This window comes from Sceloporus undulatus, chromosome 2 (genome assembly GCF_019175285.1).
Source record: "Sceloporus undulatus isolate JIND9_A2432 ecotype Alabama chromosome 2, SceUnd_v1.1, whole genome shotgun sequence".
Lineage (NCBI taxonomy): Eukaryota > Metazoa > Chordata > Lepidosauria > Squamata > Phrynosomatidae > Sceloporus > Sceloporus undulatus.
This window is the reverse complement of record NC_056523.1, coordinates 315,842,736-315,865,843: the sequence shown is the minus strand read 5'-3', so window position 1 is coordinate 315,865,843 and position 23,108 is coordinate 315,842,736. Positions and strand designations below refer to the sequence as shown.

Here is a 23,108-nt window from a genome sequence, read left to right as displayed (position 1 = left end):
GGTAAGGTTCCCTGTAGCTTTTCACTAGAGGGCGCCGAGACACCGCTATAGGTACACATGATATGGATAAGCAGAATTGCTTAGCACTCAATATGAAGCTGTGCCGCACATTTTGTGACAAATATGGCAGAAGAGCTCAGGCAGGTAAAACGTCAAATTGTCTCTCCCAGGGTGCTGCAGTAGAGAGCACTGATTCGTACCCATCTGTCTTCTATCATGTCCGCCAACAGATCTGACAATTATCTTAATGCCCATATGCTTAATTGTGGGCTTCTCAATTCCCCCATTGCTATCAGAAATCCTGCAGGAATTTCAATTTGGCATCTGACTTTCATTTTAGGGGATAAAATTCTTGGGCCTGCCATTTCCCCCGTCCCTCTCTTACCCCCCTTCCGTAAATCCAGCTAAGCCCCTGACAGTAGAAGCTACTGCAGTATCTGACGCACCCCCAATCCTAATTTGGAGCAAACATTAAAAATGTCACCTGGCTTTCCAAAAACTAGAAGCCCATACCATTTTTAAATTAATCTTCACTGTTATATCATTAACCATCGGATTTCAGCCCCAAAAGAGGCATTGTCTTGCCAAAATCCCAGCTCTGGATAATATATCAATAAAGGTTTTATTAACCACACCAGTAATGTCATCATTGTAGGCATGATGGTGTCAGCATAATGGTGCTGTTGGCATAATTGATGGGACCAGCTTAATGGAGACACCTACTTATTTTGTATGTTGTACTGTTCATTGCATCTGTAAGATAGATCTCTTTCAGAATTAAGAATATTAAGGGCAGTCTACTATTTTGTTTTTATACAATGCAATCTCTTTACTCTAAATGGTCTTGAGAATATATATTAAATATTCATCTAATCAGAAAATTTGACTGAATACAAGTACTATTTTGTACATCTAGGAAACACTAGTGTCTGCTACTAAAAACAATTGGCCTAATGTATTGTATTTTGATACTATCTAGACAAGGCCTCTTTCTGCTGGTCTTCAATAAGGAAGCACATTAGGGGAAAATGGTAAACAGGAAAGTACAATTAGAAAAATTAGGGTGACATGATGTGGAGGAACACCAGATGTCAACAGACCTACTGGCTAGGTCTGAAGGAATTTGTATTCACCAACATTTAGAGGGCCAGAATTTATTCACCAGTACGGTAGAAAGTAAGGACTGAAAGGATCATACAGAAATGATCATGACACGACAGAAGTGGTATTCAGACAATGCCCTCACAAATTATTTTAATCAGTAATGGATAAATAATTTGGTTACTCTGAGAATTCTTGGCTCCTGACCTTGTTTTGTTTCAGAGTCAAAATCTCTTTTTCCTCCCCTGTCAGTGTCAGCCACACACCTAGAACATGAAGCTAGTGGATATCAGTGTGTGGGAATGAGTGGTGGGTTGCAAGTAGACACATTGCCATTACCTTTCTCACACATTAATATATAAATTAGCTTCATGTTCTAGGTGTGTGAGGAGGAAAATGAGATTTTAACTTTGAAACAAAGCAAAGTCAGGAGCCAAGAGTTCTGAATTGTTCTCAGAGTACCCACATTATTTACCCATCCACTTTTGGTAAAGCAATTATAGACTTTTCCAAAACACTTTGGGCATATTAATCAACAAACATATTGCTTTCTCCTGGCTTTGTTTGCCAGGAAGAAGGCAAGTGGGTGTAGTAGTGTGGGAAGGCCTTGGCTTTCAATGCTACTCTCACTGTTCCATCCCACATTCATCTGAACAATTTAGTGGAGGAGCAGGAGACTGAAAGTACACTCACATCACTATCTTTCTATTTTCAGAAGGTTGTAAAAGCATTTTCACTTGTGTGATGCTTCAGTTAGCAAGATATAATCTTGAAATTATTGTGGCATATTTTCAACTCAAAACTCAAAACACACTCAAAATACACCTGAAAACAGAGTCCTTTTAAAAGAAATCTTAGATATATTGGGGGAGGGGATTGCTTCATCCCGCTATATCAGAAGCGAATGTGTCTGTGTAATATGAATTTGGATTCCTAAAACAAAAGGATGTTTAGAATAAATTCAAATGGGATCTGCCTTGGTCCAGGCCTCAGAGGGAGAGAAGAACTGCTGGACCTGATCCCCTTTCCCACCACCATTCCCTTCTCCTTTTGTGTCGTGTCTTTTTAGATTGTAAGCCTGAGGGCAGGGAACCGTCTAGTTAAAAATAATAATTGTAAGCCACTCTAAGAGCCATTAGGGCTGAAGGGTGGGGTATAAATATTGTAAATAAATAAATAATAATAAATAATTTACTGATAATTATTTCTGGAAATAGGCATGCTACTGCATTTGATTGTCCTGATGTATAACTATACGTAATAAGAGCCTACTGTCAGAACAGAATTCAGAGAAACAGAATGGTTTCCAATTGGAAAGAAAGCCAGGCAAAGCTGAATTCTACTATTCTATTTGTTCAAACTATATGCCAAAATATTATATGCAGAATAGCTTTAGACTCAGAAAAAGGAAAATTGGAGGAAGGAATTCAAGATAAGCAGATGATAGGATACTACTAGCAGAATTTTTTAAAAAAATTACTGATGAAAGTAAAAGAAAGTTCTAAGGCATAAAAATAATGACTGTGGAAGATTTACATAAATTCAATGTAGTCAGTGAGGAAACTGAAACAGTCAAAGATTTGCCATACCTCGGCTCAATCATTGATCAGAACTGAGATTTAAGTAAAGAAATCAAAAGAAGACTAGGGGTGGGTCTATACAGGCCAGAATACTCCAAGTTGCTCCCACAGTATTCTGAGCCCAAAGCTGCCCCAAATCCCTCCCCCCGGCATTACCTGGGCACTCTGGAGCAATGCTGGGTGGTTGTCTACACATGTGTTCCACTGTGCTATCCAGCACCACTGCAAGTCATTCCCTTTAAAAATAAAATGCCCAGTGTCAATCATACGGCTGGGTGCCTCATTGTGACCTCAGAGGGGGTGACTTGTGCCAGTGGCATTGGTGCCAGTGACACAGTAGGGATGCTATATAAACAGCCACCCGGTGCTACTCCAGAGTGGATTTTCTGGGAAGATCTGGAGCAAATTGTGAGTTTTTGCTTTAAGGGGGGATGGTACAGATTCACTATGGGCCTGCCATTCTCATGTGAAGACAGTCCAGGAAAAATGGGCCTTTGCCTTTCCCCCATGCGGACAGGGCAATGGAAAACCAATGCAAATTGGCATGCCCTAGGACTCAGAAGAGCAGCTATAAAGGACCTAGGCAAGATCCTGAAGAACACACTGAATACTAAAGTCAGGACTTTTCATGCCATAGAATTTCCCATCACTATGTATGGATGTGAGAGCTGGATAGTGAAGAAAATGGACAGAAAAAAAATCATTTCAAGCTGTGATGCTGGATAATAGCTCTATTGATACTGTGAATGACTAAAAGGACAAATAAATGGGTCCAAGAGCAAGTCAGTCCTGAACTAGATGACAAGAGGACTGAGCTGAGGCTATCATACTTCAGCCATATCATGATAAGGCATGATTCAGTAGAAAAGACAATAATGCTTGGTAAGGTAGAAGAAAATAGAAAAAGAGGAAAGTCGTATTACAGGTAGATGGTAGATGTTATATTCATAGGGTCGCCATGGGTTGGGGTTGACTTGAAGGCAACTAACAACAACATTTCTGGAAATTTTGAAAATCAAGAATGTTTCTAATCAGCCATACCAGACAATATTATTTAATTGTTACCAGGAAGGCAAGACTGAAAGACAGATTAAAGAAATTTCTGTTATAGAATCAAAGACCCCATAATGTTTAAGGGGAGGGGATCTTGCCTGTTATATTGAACGTAATGAAAAACAAGTGAGAAATATAATTACATCATTACCACCACCACCACCTTGAGTTTCAGCAGCTAACTTGAGTCCCAGTTTTGGAGGAAAGGCAAGGTTTAATGATCTTACTGTTCCTCCTCATTTTTAATTTCTAGGCCATGGCCTCAGAGCTGGATGATGAACTATGCATACAAACAGGTATTATATGAAGCATCCTCCAAGTGCATCCAATAGACAAGATGTAAGAAGTAACTCCATACATGTTTTGAGAAAAAGAAGAAGGCAACTGACAGAACTAAAAGCAAGGGATCTGCAACCAGATGCCATGGAGACAAATGCTGCTCTTGAAGAGTGACACTTTCAGTTAACAATTGAAGGATCAAAGGCCTATGGCAATAGAACCTACTAGCTAGTCACTTTGGAAATCAGGGATTCAGTTTATCAACTCTATCATTCCTTGAACTGATTCTTTAGGAAACCTGGATCCTGACTAGGACTTCACAATGTCATAACAAATCTTTTAAATAAATGGTCAATATATACCAATGGATTGGTGTAAGACATAAAAATTAAAACTAACTTTATTGTGTTAATGGGCACATAAAGCTCTGAAAAATCATTAGTTTTCATTCTTTGAGGTCACTGATGTATGAATTATATCTGTCATCTATATGTAACCAACTTAAAAAAGATAGGAACACACTATCAGGACAACTGAGGAGATCACTTCTGACCAACATAAAGATACTTACAAATTCTGAAAGATTTCTTAAATTTAGCACCTCCATTTCACTGAAGCCTAGAACTTGGAGAGAACTTGCACAAAGCATGGAAATCTTGCTCATGTGCCCCACTGACATGAAAGACAGGGAACAAGATCTTACCAAGATCTTACAGACAAGGAAAACAAATTGTAGTGGTTAACCATTTTTTCCCCTGAACTAGCCAAACAGGAATCATGTTTTCTGAAAAAACTGTGGTGGTGAGGGAGTCCTCTAGCATGCAAGCAACTCGTGAACTGCTTGTGGCATGAAGTAGCTTAGAAGGCTGCCTTTGTTTACAGTGGAGAACTCCAAGATTTGTGTGTGCAAGGGCAGTGACTTCTGAACATCTCAGCTGAGCTGATTTCTCTAATGGTCTATTACATCTATCTGTTTTGTTTACATTTTTGCTCCTGCAACTCCACCCTAAATAATGTCTTGGATGTGAGCAAAATTGGATTTGGCTGCTCATGGCAGAAGATACAGAAAGAATGTACTGGACTGAAAAACAAAAGGGAAAAAATCAAACATTTCTCACTCCTCTACAAGAATGCAGCTTCAAGGATGTGTCCAATAACTATTACCAACAAATGAGATAGAAGAGGAAAATATCTTTATTGTAACTTTGGAAAAATATGGAAAACTCAATGAGATGGTTTCAAATGGCAAATTATTCAACCACGTGGTGAGCAAAGCTAGCCAAGAAGCCGTGGAATGATAGGAAGGCCTTACTCAGCTACTGTTTCAAAGCATGAAATGTAAATGCTCAGCAAAGCATGGATCACTTCATTTTTGTATAATTTGGATGCAGTCCAGAAGGTCAGCCTGGGCATTGTCAAACTGCATACAGCAGGCCTTGAAGGCTTCCAGACGTTAAGAGCCCAATTTATTCCTGGTGAAATTCCAATGATGGCAACAAAATTATGGCAAGGCCAGCTGGTGTAAAAGGATTCATTCACTCTCACTCTGCTTTTGTAAATACTGTTTGTCTACATGCAAACATATAAGGCTGCTTTATACTGAATGAGAATAATGGCCTAGAATTACCTACTCAGTCTGGCCATGGCTCTCCTTGCTTCTAACTAGCTTTTCCAGCATCTGCAACCTGAAAATTGTACATGGGAACTTCTGCATGCTAAAGCTAATGGTATACAATAGTACAAAAGATGGTTCACATTTGCAACTTTGACTTTTGTGGGTTTGATTATTCACAGATTTGATTAACATGTTCTCTCTAGGACTCTCTAGGTCCTCCAGTATGACTCTGCAGGCAGGTGACCAAAGAGTCATGCTGGCGAACCTACAGATCCCTAGAAAAAACCACTTCTATAGGCATTTGTAGGTCATCAAGCCCAATTGTACAGTCTACATATGCTGGATGTTGTCCACAGAGTTGTGCTGGAGGGCCTAGAGATACCTAGAGAGGTATTCAATCAAGTAAAACAAAAGTGCTTCTTTTTAAATTCATTTCCCCCCATTTTCACAGGACGGTTACAAGTGCTCCTCTAAACACAATGCAATAGTCATATCATGTCATGGGCTATCTGTGGGGACAACAGAAAGAAAGAGCAAGCTGTAACAGAAAGTAAAACTGCTCCCCTTTTCAAATTGAAATAATGAACTTGAGTGCCTGTCTCTTTGATGTGCTATAGCACCATGAGCTTTTGATTTGGATGTGGGAATCACTATACAAATGCCTGCTCAGCCAAGAAGCTCACTGCAGGTCAAACTGATCTTTGCTTTTAATATGTAGCATGCAGCTGAGTTGAATTATTTTACTCCCTTATTTTCCTCTCCTCTCTTATCTGAAGTGTTACTCTAGCATGGGGAGGGGAGTATAAGTAGTTGTATTCCTTTCTCTCCTTGTTCCTAATCTTAGTCCAGACTTCCTGTCATGTCTATAATCTGTATAGAGGGTCAGGTCTCTACTTGTTTAAATGACATTATTCAGATTTGATTTCTGACCAAATGGGAGGAAAAGGGTTAAAGCGGCATAACACCCAGGTATTTAAAAATTCCTTTATTTGGTCCCACACGCAAAAATGAAATTTTTCAGCAATTTTAATCCAAAACATACTCCAGAAATAATCCAGTTTCAGATTACTTAACTGCCCTTGCTCAGTGCTAGGGAATTCTGGGAACTGTAGTTTTGTGATAGATTTAGCCTTCTCTGTCAGAGATTCTTTAGCACTGAGCCAGGGCAGTTAAAGCAGACTCGAACTGGGTTATTTCTTCAGTGTGTTTTGGACCTTTGTTTCCGTTCTGTGAGAACCAGGAGGTTTCTGCAGTTTTGAGCACTACAGGATTTGATTAGGAAAATTCATTTGTGCAAAAATACTTATGGATTGTAGTGCAGAAAATGTGTTTTGGAGGAAAATATTTTTCATAAAACAGACTAATGACTATACACAAAACATTTTTTTTAAAAAATTGAGAAACTGTGTGGGAAAACTATGTGACTTTGCTGCACAGGAAGCTATTGTGCAAATATTGGGGAAGGTTGTACACACTGCCTAAAATGCTTGCAATTTTTTAATATGCAAAAACACCAATAACTCTATTTTGTGCAGAAATCAGTGTATTTTATACAAAATGCACATTTTTTTTTCTGACCAAGAAAATGTTTGCTGTGCAGGAAAAAAAAAAGTATTTTTGCACATCTGAATGGTTTTCAACCAAGTTCTAAACTTTGGAGAATCTCGTGGCTGCTTTCCTCTTACTTAGCGGGGTGTTTCAAGTAGTCACTTAAATGGCTCTTTAAATGGTTGTTGTAACTGCATAGCAGTTTGATAGGAATATATACCATCCTGCCTGCAAGGAATGCACAACAGTGAGTTATAGGTATGGAGGAAAATACATGTTAATTGGTTTCTTTCTGCAATTGTAAAAAACCCAAAAATCAACCCAAACTCCCCACTTTTTCATGTTTTTATACTTTAGTAAGAGTTTTAAAAAATGTATTATATTGTGATATATTTGACTGAAGAAGCCCATGGAAATGATAGCACCTTCTGTTTGCTCTTGTTAAGAGGATTCATAGCACTGGAACATTAAGAAGATTCAGAACTGAATTCCAAGAAGACCTGTTATGCTGTAACCTTTCTCATTGTCCCGTCAAGAAGACTTGTTACTTGGGCGGGTTATAGACCGCCACTTGGGACTACCCTGGCTCTAGTACGGACTCTGTCCATACAATATGGCGCCGGCCGTTCCACACGGCCGGCGCCATCTTTACGTATCGGACGCTGTGCGTCTGAACGTGTCGCGGTGCTAATGACGTCACGAGTGTGCCAGCGGCGCCTCACGACATCATTAGGGCGCCGCAGAAAGAAGCTCCATTTTGGAGCTTCTTTTTTGCTCCGCAAGGGAGCCGCGCGGTGTGGCTGCGACGGCTCCCTTACGGAGCAAACAGCGGCGGCGGCAGACCGCCTCAAAGCGGCGGTCTATAACCCGCCTTGGAAATCTATTTGGACTGGTTACTATTACAGGTACCTACAATATATGTTTTAATTATTTTTCTAAGACTGTTCATGAATTATCCCTTTTAACTAGTATTAACTAGTATTGTTCACATCCCTAACCCCATCCCACTCGATCCCTCCTCACCCAACACTAGGGTTCCAGTTCAGAATGGGTCACCAACAAAACAACTCCTGTTTCTGTACTTTACATGCAAAGTTTTCCTGGAGCAGATTTCATCAAGTTGCTTGGGCTAATTCTACTTCACAGGGTCACCAGTAGTAAACACAAAAGGAGCTGAGAATAATAAGCTAATTTATAAATGATATAGATATTAGTATATAAAATTATTTGGCTACAGACTTGTAACCAAAGGTGATTTTTTTCTTTTCCAACTCCCAATGCTAGATATAAGGAAGAACCACCAATTGGGAGGTCTGGAATGACAGGCAGTGTGTAACCTTGTATGGTTATATGGACTGTTTTTCAACCAACTATTTCTCAAATAATGAAATATTCTAATGAAAGGGAATCTCAGCTGAAGATAAACAAAATTATGGTCAGAGAATCTCTTATGAGTGAAGCAACAGATGCTCTCAGCAATCACTGGATGGGGAGCTCAGCATGAAGACTGTGTGGTCTTTTAAGTATAAGTTGGTACTACTGAGCAGAAAAGCCAGATTTCTCTAATTCTGGGAGGCCCCACTGCATCCCAGAGGCAACCCTAGAAGGCTGCAGGGGCAACAAGAACAAGGGAGGGGGGAGGGGAGAACAGATTTCTATAGATAAGATTTTAAAGCAGAAATGTGCACGTCACAGTTGGATGCCATCCCAAGGATGATTTTTCACCCATAATCCACATGGATCCTGCAATAATTATTTCATCCCCATACTCCCCCCAAATTGCTTTTACTTCTTTGAGACCTTCAGGAGCAGACAGTTTTAGGCTGGGGAGGGGGTAAAGTTATAGCCCCCCGCCGGCCAAATTCCCTTCCAATCAAAGTGGATGTCCACATCATCTTTGGTTTTGATTTCAGGAAGGGCATTTCTGTGCCTAGTGTTGCCTTCAGTGGGAGCCTGGAGTGAACATTTGGCCCACTGACCTGCCAAATTTGCCAGTCCCTTCTCTAATGTGAAGTTGACTTTTCAGTACTTACTTCCTGATAGGCTGATGGGCAATGTGATCAGATATAACATTGGCGCGTTACAGACCGCCCGTTTGGGGCGGCCTGTAAGCGGCCCTTTCCCCACTGTATCGGGGCCTCAGCTGCCACAACGGCAGCCTCCAAGGCCCTGAACCGCTACTTTCCAGGCCATGGGGAAGCGGCAAAAGACCATTTCCCCGCAGCCTGGAAAGGGGTGTCCTTGGGTCTTCATGCCCCAAGGACACCCGATGGTGGCGGGGAGGAGGAGAAAGGGGCCGCTCGGCCCCTTTCTCCCTTGCATCCCTGGCTCAGCTGTCTAAAGGCTGCGCCAGGGACGCAAACCTCTGAAGGAGCTCCATTTCGGAGCTCCTTCTCGTGCTGCGGAAAGGGCGCTCTAGGCACCCTCGCGCGGCACATCACATCCGCACCACCTCATTTGGAGGCAGCACATTCGTGACATCGTAATGGCGGCCCCCGTGTGGAACAGGCGCCGCCATTTTGTACGGACTGGGTCCGTACTAGGGTTAGGGGCGTCAGGAAGTGACGCCCCTTTCTAACCCTACTACGTCCCCAGGACGTACTTTTATGCCCGTTTGTAATGGGCCATTGTCACCATAACAAAGGCAATGGGTTTCTTCTTTGGAGGACTCAGTTCAGAGGTGAGTGAGAGGGAAGGTAAAGGCTTTTTGAATAGCAACATTGGCAGAAAATCTTCAATAGATCCAGTGGAACATGGGCTAGGACCCACTTGTGGTTGAGATAGCAGAACACTCCCTCCCCTCAAACCTCTACTACCACCATTTTTTTCTGTCTAATGACAGGAATTGAGTACCAACTATGCCTGTTTCTGAAGATGTTAGATGTGGCTCTCATAACACAATCTGTAATATGTTCTATTTTGGCCTGCCCTTAAAACATGTTTGGAAACTTCAGCCAGCTCAGAAAGCTGCTGCTAGACTACTGACCAGAGCTGGTTATGCCTGTGATTCTGGGTTACAATAGTTCCACTAGCTACCAATCTGTTTTTGGGCACAGTTCTAAGGGCTGGGTATGAGCTAGAAAACCTGAGCTGGAACCAGGCGATTTAAAAGATTGTATACTCTATATAAAACTGCCTGGATATTATGATCAATTCAGTCCATTTTAAGTTCTCTCTTACCACAATCAGAGACACATTTCCTGTGAAGATATGAAAAGACCTTTTTTTGTGGCTGCTTCCATGCTCTGGAACCCCTTGCCAAGGGAAGCCAGGCTTGCTCCACCTTCAAGCTGTCAAAATATATGTTTATTAAGACAAGCATTTTGCAGTGAAACTGGCTTCCTGAAGGAGAATTTAACCGGAAAGTGCTGTTTATTCCTGACTTTTAAAATGTGTTCTTAATTTTGTTTTATGCTGTAATTGTAATTCTGTATTTTATTGTTATGGGGTACCTTGAATGGTATTTATAGCAGAAAGGTAAGATATAAATTCAATAAAGAAAAAAATCCAGCTATTTACATATTGCAGGTTGCATATATCTACCTTAGCTAGACCAGTCCAGCAGGCCCAAAATTCTGTTTTTTAATAAATACCTCAAGGAATATCACAAATATAGTCCAAAGGCAAGTGTTTCCCACTCTTTGTCCCTAGCACCTTTTGTTCTCAGCCCCATTGTCTTTTGAATATTCAGCAAGCATGGCTAGGAGATGTTTATAGACTTATCATTACACAGTGTGATGGTGAATGAGGGTCACTGCAATGCAGAGTATGACATAAACCCAATTGCTAGTCCCAAAGACAGTAGAACCACTGAAACAATGGAACTCACTTAAGTGTCACTTGCCATTCAGTAACTGATTCAATGTGTCTACTCTAGTTAGTACTAGAAATTGGATTTAGGTCTATGTTTGCTATTGCTGGTTATATTCTGTGCAAGACTGCAAATCTATGCCTGCTCATTCCACCAAAAATTTAAAATTTGGTTTCAGTGCTGGAAACTCAACAAAATAAGAGATTTTACTTTCCTCTCTAATTTTTAAAAATAGCTATGTAGTTACAATTGACACATGTGAAGAAAATTATAGCAGGCTATTAAAATAATTCATTATCCCCCCATGAATTGTACAATTTCAAGACATAAGACTAAGCTTTGGTAACCTGACACCCTTCAAATGTATTGGATTACATCTCTAGCTAAACTGCAGGTGATGGAAATTATAATCTGACACTTCTGAAAAGCACTAAAATTATGAAGGGTGCAATAATCTAGTTTTAGTTCATTGGCTTGCAAGAAATAAGTTGTTTAGCAGATTCAGTGTAGCTGGTGCCTTTCCACAGCCCCTTCAGCAGAGGTCACCAGCAATAGAAATAGCATGTACAGACATTAGAGTAACATGGTTTTGGGGACATTTGGCCCTTGGCCCTTCATTGCCATTTAATTTTCATGGGGGTCTGTAACTTGTAAATGGCCTTTGGCTTATATCAGTTTAAGTACTGGTTCAAAAACAAAACTACACTAAACTGAATTAACATTCAGTGTGAAGATAAAACAGACTATTGTATTTATTGCAAGATTTTCTATAAAAATCAAGAAGACATTTGCTTGTGCAGCTCAGAAAGTCGTTATTCTAAACTGGAATTTTTGTATTGAAAGTATTAATACAAGTATTAGATTTAGGTTGATAATTCAACTGCAGTTAGGTTTCATTTTCACAGTGCCTGGAACTTTTTTTTTTAAAATAACATCCTTCTTTTTCATTTTACCAGGTATATTTTTAAAAGTGCTTCAGGACTGTTACTCATTGCTTGTAACATTTCCATTACTTGTGCTTTACTTTTCAATTATATTGAAATTATTCTTTTAAAAGACAGTTAAACCAATCAAAAACCATACTGTATGATCCCTACTGCTTGTTATAATAATAATTTAATGATGTTATCAGTTGCATTCATAATGTTTAAAAAGCAGTGATGTTGGTAAGTAATGTCATTACTACCACTACTACTACTACTACTACTAATAATGCTACTTCAATGTTCTGAGTTCTGAAGACAAATATCTTAATTATCCAATAAAAATAGCAGTTGTTTCTTTTCTTTTCTTTGGCATGCTCATACTATTGAGATGTAACAAAGCAGTGAGGGCAGGCATGAAGAGAGAGATATTTGCCAACAATGCCATCATCAATTTTGTTTAAGAAGGTAAGTGCTATGTCAGATCAGAAGAAAGGCCTAGCTGGCCGCACATCCAATTCACAGTCAGTAATCTGTTGCCTGTGACTGGTAGGCATCACTGTCATAATGTTTTGGCAAGACACAAGTTTCAACTGCATGCACCCATCTCATGTCTCTTAGGAACTGGTACTGGATACAGAGGCATGCTGATGCAAAAGAGGATAGATAGCTATCCTGATTAGTTATGTATACACTGTATATATTTAATACCCCTAACACAGTTTAATTATGCATTGTGTGAAAAAAGTAGTGTATCCATAAGTGTGGATTCTCCATCCACAGAGTCCACCATCCATGACATAATAAAAATAATAATTCAAACAAGCAAACTTTGATTTTACCGTGTGTGTGTGTACATACATATATATACATATACACATACACATACATACATACATACATATATATATATAAACTATGCAGCTGAATAGCAGCTGAATATAATGGGATTTTAGCATCCACAGATTTTGTTATCTACGGAAGGCCCTGGAACCAAACACCAGCAGATATCAAGGCCCAGTATGGCTAAACTTTCGTTTAGCCATACTGAATTTCCTATATACAGCTTCAGTGGAGGACTTGTTGTTCTGCAGATGTCAGGTGAGTCTTAAAACAAACTTTGTTCATTTTCAGTGATCATAGCTGCATTCTAGTAAGTTATCCTTTGTTAACCACTTAAATTAATGTCACCCTGGTGTTGAAGGGAATTTAAACAGTTGACTCCTCCAAGTAAATAAATACTGCCTACCTAATGTCTTAATCCAAAGATAGAGATAGATAGTAAGTATTTACTAATCAAAATAACACATCACAGGGGTAAAAAGCAACAAACATATCCAGCATGTAGTGCACAAAATAGCACTGAGTTCTTTAATAAGACAATTTATAAAGACATCTGTGCACAAAAGACATTTGGAGTAAAATTCAGCATTGTAAAAATGTTTATTTTCCTCAACTTACAAGATAATTGAAGTTGCTTTTCTTATTTTTCTTTCCACCTTTCCCATTTTCTAGCCGTTACATATTGAGTACTCAGGAATACGCATCTGGTGAGCAGGTCTTCTAGTGGTTAGGGGGCTCACTTTGATGTTTTCTGATGGCTTCCCTTCCCCTCTGGCTTCTCCCCAGGTTGCCATGTCCTGAACAGGGAATGGCGTTCCTGCCTTTAAACGTAGTGAAGCACTGAGTAAACTGCACTTCTTCTGCCTCTCAACTTAAAAATCCAGCAGTTTTTTTTTTACATGGCCCCATTCCCATCCTGTTATATTCTGTCCCAAGACAAGTGGGTTAGAAGATGAATAAAAGGATGGAGAAATGGGTTGAGTGGTGCAGCAAACTGTTTCAGTCAGTGCCTCAATATATTTAACTGAACGGTCCAGACAAGAACATGCAAAATCTACAGAGTGGACATCCTCAAAATCCCTTCTCTTCTTCTAGCTTTGTTAAATATACACGTTCTTGATTCTAGATGCTGAAAAAAAAATACTGCTAGACTATTAAACAAAGGTGAAAACTGGCTAAGAGTAAATAATTGGAAGTCTTTAAACGGAGGCTGGATGGACATCTATCGGGGATGCTTTGATTGAGAGTTCCTGCATGGTTGGACTGGATGGCCCTTGTGGTCTCTTCCCACTCTATGATTCTATTCTAATTATTTTGAATACAGAATTTCTGTGGAATCAAGAGAATGTTCTCTTTGCTTAACTCCAATTGAAATCATTAGGATTTAAGCAAACAATTAGATTTTAGTTCCATTGATTTCAGCGCAACAGGGATAGGCAGGCACAGTTTTCTCTAGCTTGTGCTCTTTTGGCACAGACATCGGTTACCTTCCTGAATGTGCATTTTTCACAGACAGTATATACATGGCTCTGCACACAGCTACATCTGTACAAGCAGTCACAAAAACCTCATTCACATTAACTTTTAAGTATACATATTTGATAGATGAGATCATTTCCCTCCAGTAAACACAGAAAGAAAAGTTGATGTATTTTCACTGTAATTAGACACCCATCGACACAGAAAACTGTTTTGGTGTCTTTGAATTGTAATCTCTCTGTGAAATATCAATTATACCTGACAGGCTCAGAGTGCTAGATTCCAGTTTCAATTACCCTGCCAGTATCTGTCATATCAAAGGAAAGCAAAACCTATTTGTTTTAAAGTAGAGGGAAAACACCATTTAGTCCTAAAAGTGCATCTTTAAAAGTGGTAAGAAACCTCGTCCAAATGTTAACTTTTATTACACACAGATGGGCACTCTGAAGTTTGTGAATTGTGGGCAGCAGATAAAAGCTGCAAAAAATTAAAACAATGGAAGAAGGTTTCTTATGATGTTATGAGAAGTGGACCCTGCTGCTGCTTACAGTTAACTCTTTTCATACTGAGGAAGAGAACTTCAAAAGTATTCTTACTTTTGAGGTATAATTACTTTAAAGAGAATTGAAACCAGTTCTCAAAAGAAAGGGACAGGAGAAATTGGCGTATCTTCACATCATTGGTGTTCTCAACCACAAATATTAGACAAAAGACAAAGAGTTCAATGAGTCAGCAAAATGTCGCATTACTTGATGGTCTTCTGAAACTCTTACAGTTCAGCGCTTTGCATGTGTGTACAGGATTGAACCCTTAGTAATCAAGAATTCAGTGTTGGTCTCCACATAGTCACATAAACAGATTGTCAATATTTGATTTACAGCACAGCTGATCTGAAGTATTCCAGTTGGGCAACATAATTTATACTGTCAGTGGCCGAGTGGGAAGACCGCTGGTAGACCATCTAGTTCTCATGATGATTCTTGCACTGATCCAATGAGGATCTGATCTTATATAGTCAGCCCTCTGTACCCCCAGATTCTGCATCCCCAGATTCCACCATCCACAGCTTGGGTGTGTGTGTCTAGAACCAAACCCCAGTGGATATCAAGGGCCAATTATAATTAAGCAATAGTGCATACTTTGAATAATTTCATATAGATTATGGCTTAACTGATAAGACATTCAAGGTTTGCTCTTCAAGGTAGGTATTTTATGACATGGTCATATCACGAGTTTTACACATTGACACTTGTCATATGCAGATTTATGATAACAGAAAACAGCTGGGGGAAAATCGTCCCAGAAACCTATTGCACTTTCCCACTGGGATACTTCCCCTCCCCCTCATTCCAACCAAAGTAAGGTATTGGGACAAAAAAGGTTGCATGCAATTTTTAGTTTGAAATATGATGTTCGAGTGATTACTCAGATAAGAAAAATAATCTTTTAAAAATGTGTTAAAAGGTAGGAGGACAGGACATGCATGCTCACTTGATCTTGTCCCAAAACGATCAAGTAGATATTGATGTCATGAGAGGGGTAGAGTTCCACTGACAGTTCACCATCATAGAAACACCATTTGAGAATGCTCAGAGTGAAAGAAGGATGCAAATAAAGAAATAATGTTATGAAAATTTGGATTGCTCATCTCAGAAAGCATTATTAATCTTTCAAGATACATAAAACAAAACAGGAGCCTAGTATGGAAGAAAAGGAACTGTACCAAAGGCAAAGAGTGGAAGTCCACTGACATCAGTGAGCTAAGGCATACACTGGTCTACTGGTTCTTTTGGGTTATACAGTGGGCCCTCTCCCTGTGCGGGGGATCCATTCCGGACCCTCCCGCTTAAGGGAAAATCCGGGTATACTTGTGTCCCATAGGAAACAATGGGGCGCATGCACGTGGTGGCAGCAGTGCGGAGCGCACACCACTGTTTTCATTGTTGAGCAGCTTCCGCGTAAGCAGGAAGCTGCGTATAGTGCACCCGCGTATGGTGCAGGTGCACTGTATCATGGCTAGTAATAAATCATGGAGGATCTAAGATCACAAAACCAATCTAAGGGGACTGGCACATCAGAGTGATGATCCTGAAAATAATTTGTGCAGACAACAAAGTGCATGAGTTTTGAAAACATGGAACCAAGAGTGATGAACAGAGTAATTTATAAACTGTCTGCCTTTGAGCAACTCTGAGAATGGTACAATACTAAAGACAGAGCTAACTACTGATGATTTTTCAGAGGTAAGTGCCCTTTTTTGTAATATAAGCACTCTGGGAAAACAGGGAATAAAAATGTGATGGTTCAGTAATGCTAAAACATTATATCCCCTGAAGAGAGCTATTTAACTGACCAGGCAACTTGATACCTCAGAGGAATCCTAGTTTGGTTACAGTGTGGTGAAAACACCAGATAAACCATTTACATGCACACTGGATGAAATGTGGGAAATATGTTTTTCACCAGCTCAGAACAGGTGGTCTGCAAACCAAAGAATTAATGTGTGTTGACAATATTTGACAGAATAAAACACCCCCTCCACCAACAGATAAGACAGTGTACCATGGCTAGAAAATTTGCTTAGAAGGATCCAAATGACATGCTCTCATCTGTACGGTATCTGGCAAAAAGAATAGGTCCTTAAAAAAGCCTCTCATTGGGGGACATTTTTCCTGTTGTAAGCAAACATTATCTAGGCAGAAAATTACCCCACAATACCATTAATGATAGGTCTTCCCGTAAATATAAATATAAACACACAAACACAGAGAGTGTTTTTATTCAAGGTTTATGTCTATTTCCTATTTGCGGGGTTCATAAAGTTATTTTCAGTTGGAAATAAAAGTTGTAGCACTTTTGGGGCACTGAAATTATGTTGGTCATTTTGTTGTTGCAGAAAATTATGCTTCGCAATTACAGAAACCAAATGTTCAGCCTTATGGGAACATATGTTTTCTGGCTCTGGGAGTTCAGGTAAGGAGGAATACCCTTCATTTTACATCCACAAACACTTTTCTGGACATGGATTTTTTTTTTTTTACCCTCTGAAATACACTGGAATTCCCGTAAGGTCACAAGAAGTCACGCACAATGGGAACTTCTTTAAAATCCATCTGGATAAAGTTTAAATTTACACAAACCAGTGGATTATTGTTATAAAAAGTGAAGAAAAAAAGAAAGTCAACCATGAAAAATTAAAGACAGGTCACTCTGGTTTGCAGTTGTTTGTACTGCCCCAGACAAATATTTCTGCAATGGGAACTTTGTTATTAATTTACTGTCACACTTCCTGAATGTTTCTGTGTGGTTTTTGGCTCACCAAAATGGATATATAGTATACATTTTAGGAAACAATAAACATGGAAATGTGCATTTTGGGAGGAAATAAGTGTAAAATGTTGTTCAGATTTGAAGTATGTATACATGCAAATTATTGTGAATTGCAGATTAACATGAAAATAGGATAAGGGGGAATGGTGGGGACACACATGCAAAGTGATATGGAACAGAATATTCCTTTCAATTCAAGCTGTGTCTTTGATCTCGGAGAGATATACAGGAGAAAAAGAATAAAAGGAGATATACAGGAGCAAGAGAATAAAAGCAAAACAGAAATAAAATGAAACAAGAAGTTCTAAGGCTACTTAATTGCATGTTTGCTAACATGTTTGAACAACCCATTTTGGGACATATTAAAGCTGATCTTCACTAAGAATCCTTCTTTGTTTTTGCCCTCTACCATGAGACTGTAAGTCATGTCTATTAAGCACACAACCTCTTTCATTTTATGTATGAAATAATCTGCAGTCCAGAATAAATTAGTTCATCTATTAAATACTCTTTTCCTTCCTTGAATTTTTCATGTCCAAAATCCCTCCTAAAATACTAAACATTGTAATTTAAATACTGATTGGCCCTCATAAGCTGCAATTTTATGCACCAGGAGCTGCAGCCACAATGTTGTAAACCCAATCCTAGAGGAGGACTCTCAAGGTCCAGTCAGCCTTCCACCCTTTTGTAGGTCAGTAAAATGAGTACCCAGCATGTTGGGGGCAATTGACTTACACATTGTAAACTGCTTAGGGATGCTAGTTCACTGATAAGAGGCATAGAAATGTACTTGCTATTGCTAGATCAAGATGGCTAACTGATTTTGAAACCCACTGGGGCAACTTGATAAAGAAAATCAGTAAAGATTGTAATACAGATTTGGAAGAGAACAGAATATCATCTATCTCCATCCTGTATGCACGAAACGTACCTCACGTAAGCATCATTCAGTCAGGGGGCTGCATATCATATTCTACAGTGCCTAGTCTAATAAAACAGGGTGGCTCCAACTTAACTTATGAAAGAAGACATTTGTTTATTTAAACGTTGGAATTTCTAATGGGTTTTGATGTGCGAAGTCTTATTAAGCTAATTAAACGATACTGTAAAATGCAGTTATTGAATAATATACATTTGGAAGAATACAAACAGATAAAACAAAAGGAGGTCCACATGCATAATGTATTAAGAATACTTCAAAACAATGACCATTAAAAACATCCAATGAGAAATATTTTCTCTCTCTCTCTTTCTCATTTTCTTTTTCACTCACTCACACACCAACACACACAGGTGATGGCAAACTGGGTATAAGGTGTTGTGTGTTAACATGAGCCCAGGATTGTCAAAATACATAAGTAGGATAAAAAGCAGGTTTAGGTAAAGCTCTTATAAACCTTCAATGCTAAGTAAAAAGAGAATGACGAAGGACACTTTAACAAAGTTGGGTTCTCACACTGTGTATGCATGTTATTGGTCCGAATTATTCACTCTTATTTAACTGCACTGAAAGTCTTTCATCTCAATGCTATACAATAATAGTTTCCATATGACTAGTGGCTTAGCTATAAATAAGATCAAAAGCAAAAGAAAGGATTTCATAGTAACGGGTGGGGGGTGAGTCAGTACGAGCAGCATTAAATCAAGAAAAATAGCAAAGTTTAACAGTTTCTTTTAATACAGAAAAGTACCACAGAGTAATAAGCAGCTTTCCAAACAGCTTATGAAAAGGCATTCTGCAAGTGGTAGTCATATGCAAAATCCATTTAAATGTAACCAAAAGTGGCAAAGCAGAGGTTTTGCTTAAAAAAAAAAGAAGCAGAATGCCACGTCTTAAGGAGAGTCAGAACTAGCTACAAACATAAAAAGACAAAAAAGTGATGCTTGTGTAGTAGTATTCACTACGAATTTTGTGTTGTATTTTAAATTGGGGTGGGGGTGTCTGGGAGTGCCTTTGTGTAATGTATTAATATGATTATGATATTAGTATTAGTATTCAGGAAATCACCACATTGCAAACTCAAATCCGTGAGCGCCACGTAAAAGGATGTTTTATTTGGCATTACAAATCAACTCAATTGGAAGAGCCAGCTTCCCAGACTCATTTTCTTCTGGAGATGCAAAAATAACAATGCTAAGCTCCATTCCCTACTGGACAAACAGATGTTAATAATCCATGGGAGGAGATGCATTTCCTTTGTGCCTACAGACAGCCAATGTGCACAATTTTGTAATGTTTTAATACATTTGGGGAAAGGCTTTGCCCTTTGAGATGCTATCTTACGGATAGCATTTCCTCTATCCTACTGTTACCACACATTTCCTTCTTTCCAAAAGCACTTTAATTGGCTGTTCTGGCATTCTTTGTGTAACACACAAGGTGAAACAACTGTGGTGCTTTAAAAAGCGAAGTGAGCTACCACAGGGAGCTACAGACTGTCACTGGCAATGAAATAAAGTCAGCAGTGATTTCATTCCTATGGAGATGATTTTTCTTTTTACGTACTGGCTGAATTTGGGAATGTTCAAGATCCAAAAGCTACAGGATTAGGAATCTTAACATTTAGCTGCAGCTAATGGCCCACTAGTGAAATCCATAGAATAAAAATAAAACAGTAAAATAGGCAGGTTGTATATTTTATTCCCAACTAAGATAAAATCTCTTCCAGGAGACTCTTGCAGCTAGGTGCCTCCATCCCTTTATTTCCCCACTTGTTCCTAAGCACCTGCTGAATGTTGACCTCAACTCTATACCTCAAGATTCATACTTTTTACAAAACAGCTTTTTATACAAAAGCCAGCTGTTTTCCATCTATGCTATGGGGAAATAGAAATCTGGGCAGTGCTAAAGAAATGTTACCCAGAGATGTCTGTTCTCCAATAACTTTCACACACTTAACTGCACAATAGAGCCATCCATGTGTAGAAAAGCAAGGCACATGTACTAATGCTAAATTAAAACTTGGAAACCAAACACTACTGTTTTAACAAAGAATTAATTAGGTATTTCAAATGAATGAAATCATTGTATTACGAACTTTTTTAAAATGTCATTTTATAGGATGGTTGGATTCTGTTTGCAAAACAGTTACCAACTTTCAAATGTAAGGTATAGTTACAAAACTTAGTAATGCCCACTACATTAGGTAATCTTCAACATTATATGAAAGGATTTGCTCCTGTTCCTTTAAAAATGTTTCAAAGAAGTAAAGATGCTTTGTCTTTCACAAAAGAAAACTTAAAATTTTTTTAACAATGTTAACTGTAATGTTATGATAATACTAAGCATTGCTAAGACATGTATTTATTTGCTTAGTAAACAAGAAAACTTTTAAATTCTTTCATGTTTTTCCATATTTTGGGTTGTGATACAGATACTGGAATATAACTGCTTCATAAATTGCTACTTTATTTCCTAAGGATGGAAGTTCCCACGAGTTAACCAATCTGGATGTTTAAAACACATATATAAACACACACACACACACACACACAATCTTCTAGTGTGCATCCAAGTGAAGCAATCAGGCAAACTGACAGCAATTTAAACAACATCCCAAGATAATGGACTGGATCCATCCAGCAACAGACTAAGTCCCGTTCACGGAAGGGACTTGCATCCACTAAAGGGTTCAAGCAGATGGTCAGGAAAAAGCAGCCAGAGGCCGTTCCACCCGTGATCACTTGGGGACCTAAGCAACCACAAGGTCTGCTTTTAAAGCCAAATAGGACCAGAAAAGATCCACTCCTTTTTGGGCCAGTTTTGGGCTGTCCACTCCCTCTGATATCAAATAGACAACTACCATCAAATGCCACACCTCCAGAACAGCTTAAAGACACCCCCATCTGATTGGCTGTTTCACCCCCAAAGCCATCCAGAAGCCATAATGTCCTAATCCTTTGGCTAGTCTCAATTGGAGTAGACCCACTGAATTGATCGTTCAATGGTGAGTCAATATGTTGGCAAATCCTGTTAATTCATTAGCTCTGCTCTAGTTAGGACTAGCATCAGGATGTGGGCCAATGCCCATAATGGAAAAGAAACCACAAACCTGTCATAATCACCCTATCTGACAGATCTGTCTGCTATTTCGCTCTTGATTACCCTGTTTTTTTTTTTGGGGGGGGGAGGGGGGGTTCCACCACACCAGTTGAATGCTTGCAAAGGACAGAGCGTCTAGGATCAACAAAGAGATACTTTTATATCTCTAAGAGAGGATGTGGCAACATACATTAGAACTTTGGTACTGGTTACCTGCCATTAATTTTCTCTTGACCATGTTTATATTTGGTCACTTCAGCTGTTCTGTACAGAAACATCTGTTGGTCCTACTAGGACTGGAGGCTATTGGAATAGGTAGTTTCTATATCTTGTATTTTGTTATTTGTTAGATGTTTCCTAGAGATGGAATCTTTCCTTCAGCACAGCTGAATTTTAATTTTAATGGTGTGTATTTTTAACATGTTATATTTTAACTAATAACAGTTTTAACTTTTAAAATTGTTTAATTTTTAATAGATTTTATATTTATATATTTTAATACTGTTGTACTGTTTTTAAATTGTATTGTTTTATACTTGTTGTGCCTATATTGGGAGAAATGTGGGATATAAGAAAAAAATAAAACAATATTAATAATAACAATAATAATAGCTCTTACACTCTGGCATGCATATACAGCAGTGTTTCTCAAATAGTGGGGCACGCCCCCCAGGGGGGGCGCGAGGCTCCGTAAAGGGGGGCGCGAGGTTCTTGCTGTTCAGGCTGCCTGGCCAATGGCTGGACAGCCTGCTCCTGCTGCAGGAGCCTGCCCCAGCTCCAGTCTTCCCCATTGGCCAGCCAGCCTGAAGAGGAGGAGCTCCCTCTCTTTCGAGCCTCGCGCAGGCCCAAGGCTGGAGCCTGGAGAGGGCTTTGAAAATTGCAGGCAAGCTGCTTCCTCTTTTCCCCCCTGTTTCTCTTCCTCGTTCCCTTCTCCTCCTCTTATTCTTTTTCCTCCCCTCTTTCTCTTCCCCCTCCTCTTCCTCCTATTTTTCTTCCCCTCTTTCTCTTCCTCTTTCCCCTCCTCCTCCTCCTCTTCCTTTTCTTCCCGTTCCTCCTCCTCTTCTTTTTATCTTTTTTCCTATTCTTCTTCTTTCTTCTCCTTTTCTTCTTTCTCCTTTCCCTTCTTTTTTCTCCCCCTCCCCCTCCTCCTCTGTTGTTGTTGTTGTTGTGTGCCCAACTCCCCCCTTGGCCAGGCCTGCATTTCCCAACAAGAGGGAAGGCAGGACTTGTGGGGGCCATGGGGGGGGGCTGAGGGGGAGGCAAAAGGGAGCCCAGGAGGGAGCCCATCACGCTGCATCCACACTGGAGAAGTAACCCAGTTTGGCTGGCAATGCTTTAAATCTTTTCTGACTCAAGGCTATGGAATTCTGGGAGCTGGAGTGTGTTGTGGGGACCAGAACTCAAAGCCCGACTCTTCTATGTCTCAAGGCTATGGAATTCTGGGAGCTGGAGTATGTCAGAATTTCTGGCTTATGGCAACCCTGTGGGAAACCCTCCAGGAGAA

The 23,108-nt window shown here is 39.5% G+C and overlaps 1 protein-coding gene across 21 annotated transcripts in view; it reads right to left on the bottom strand.

The window, feature by feature from the left end:
• The window catches only part of TCF4 (transcription factor 4), a 438,455-nt gene that overhangs the window by 17,345 nt on the left and 398,002 nt on the right, over nt 1–23,108 (bottom strand). The window lies entirely within an intron of this gene.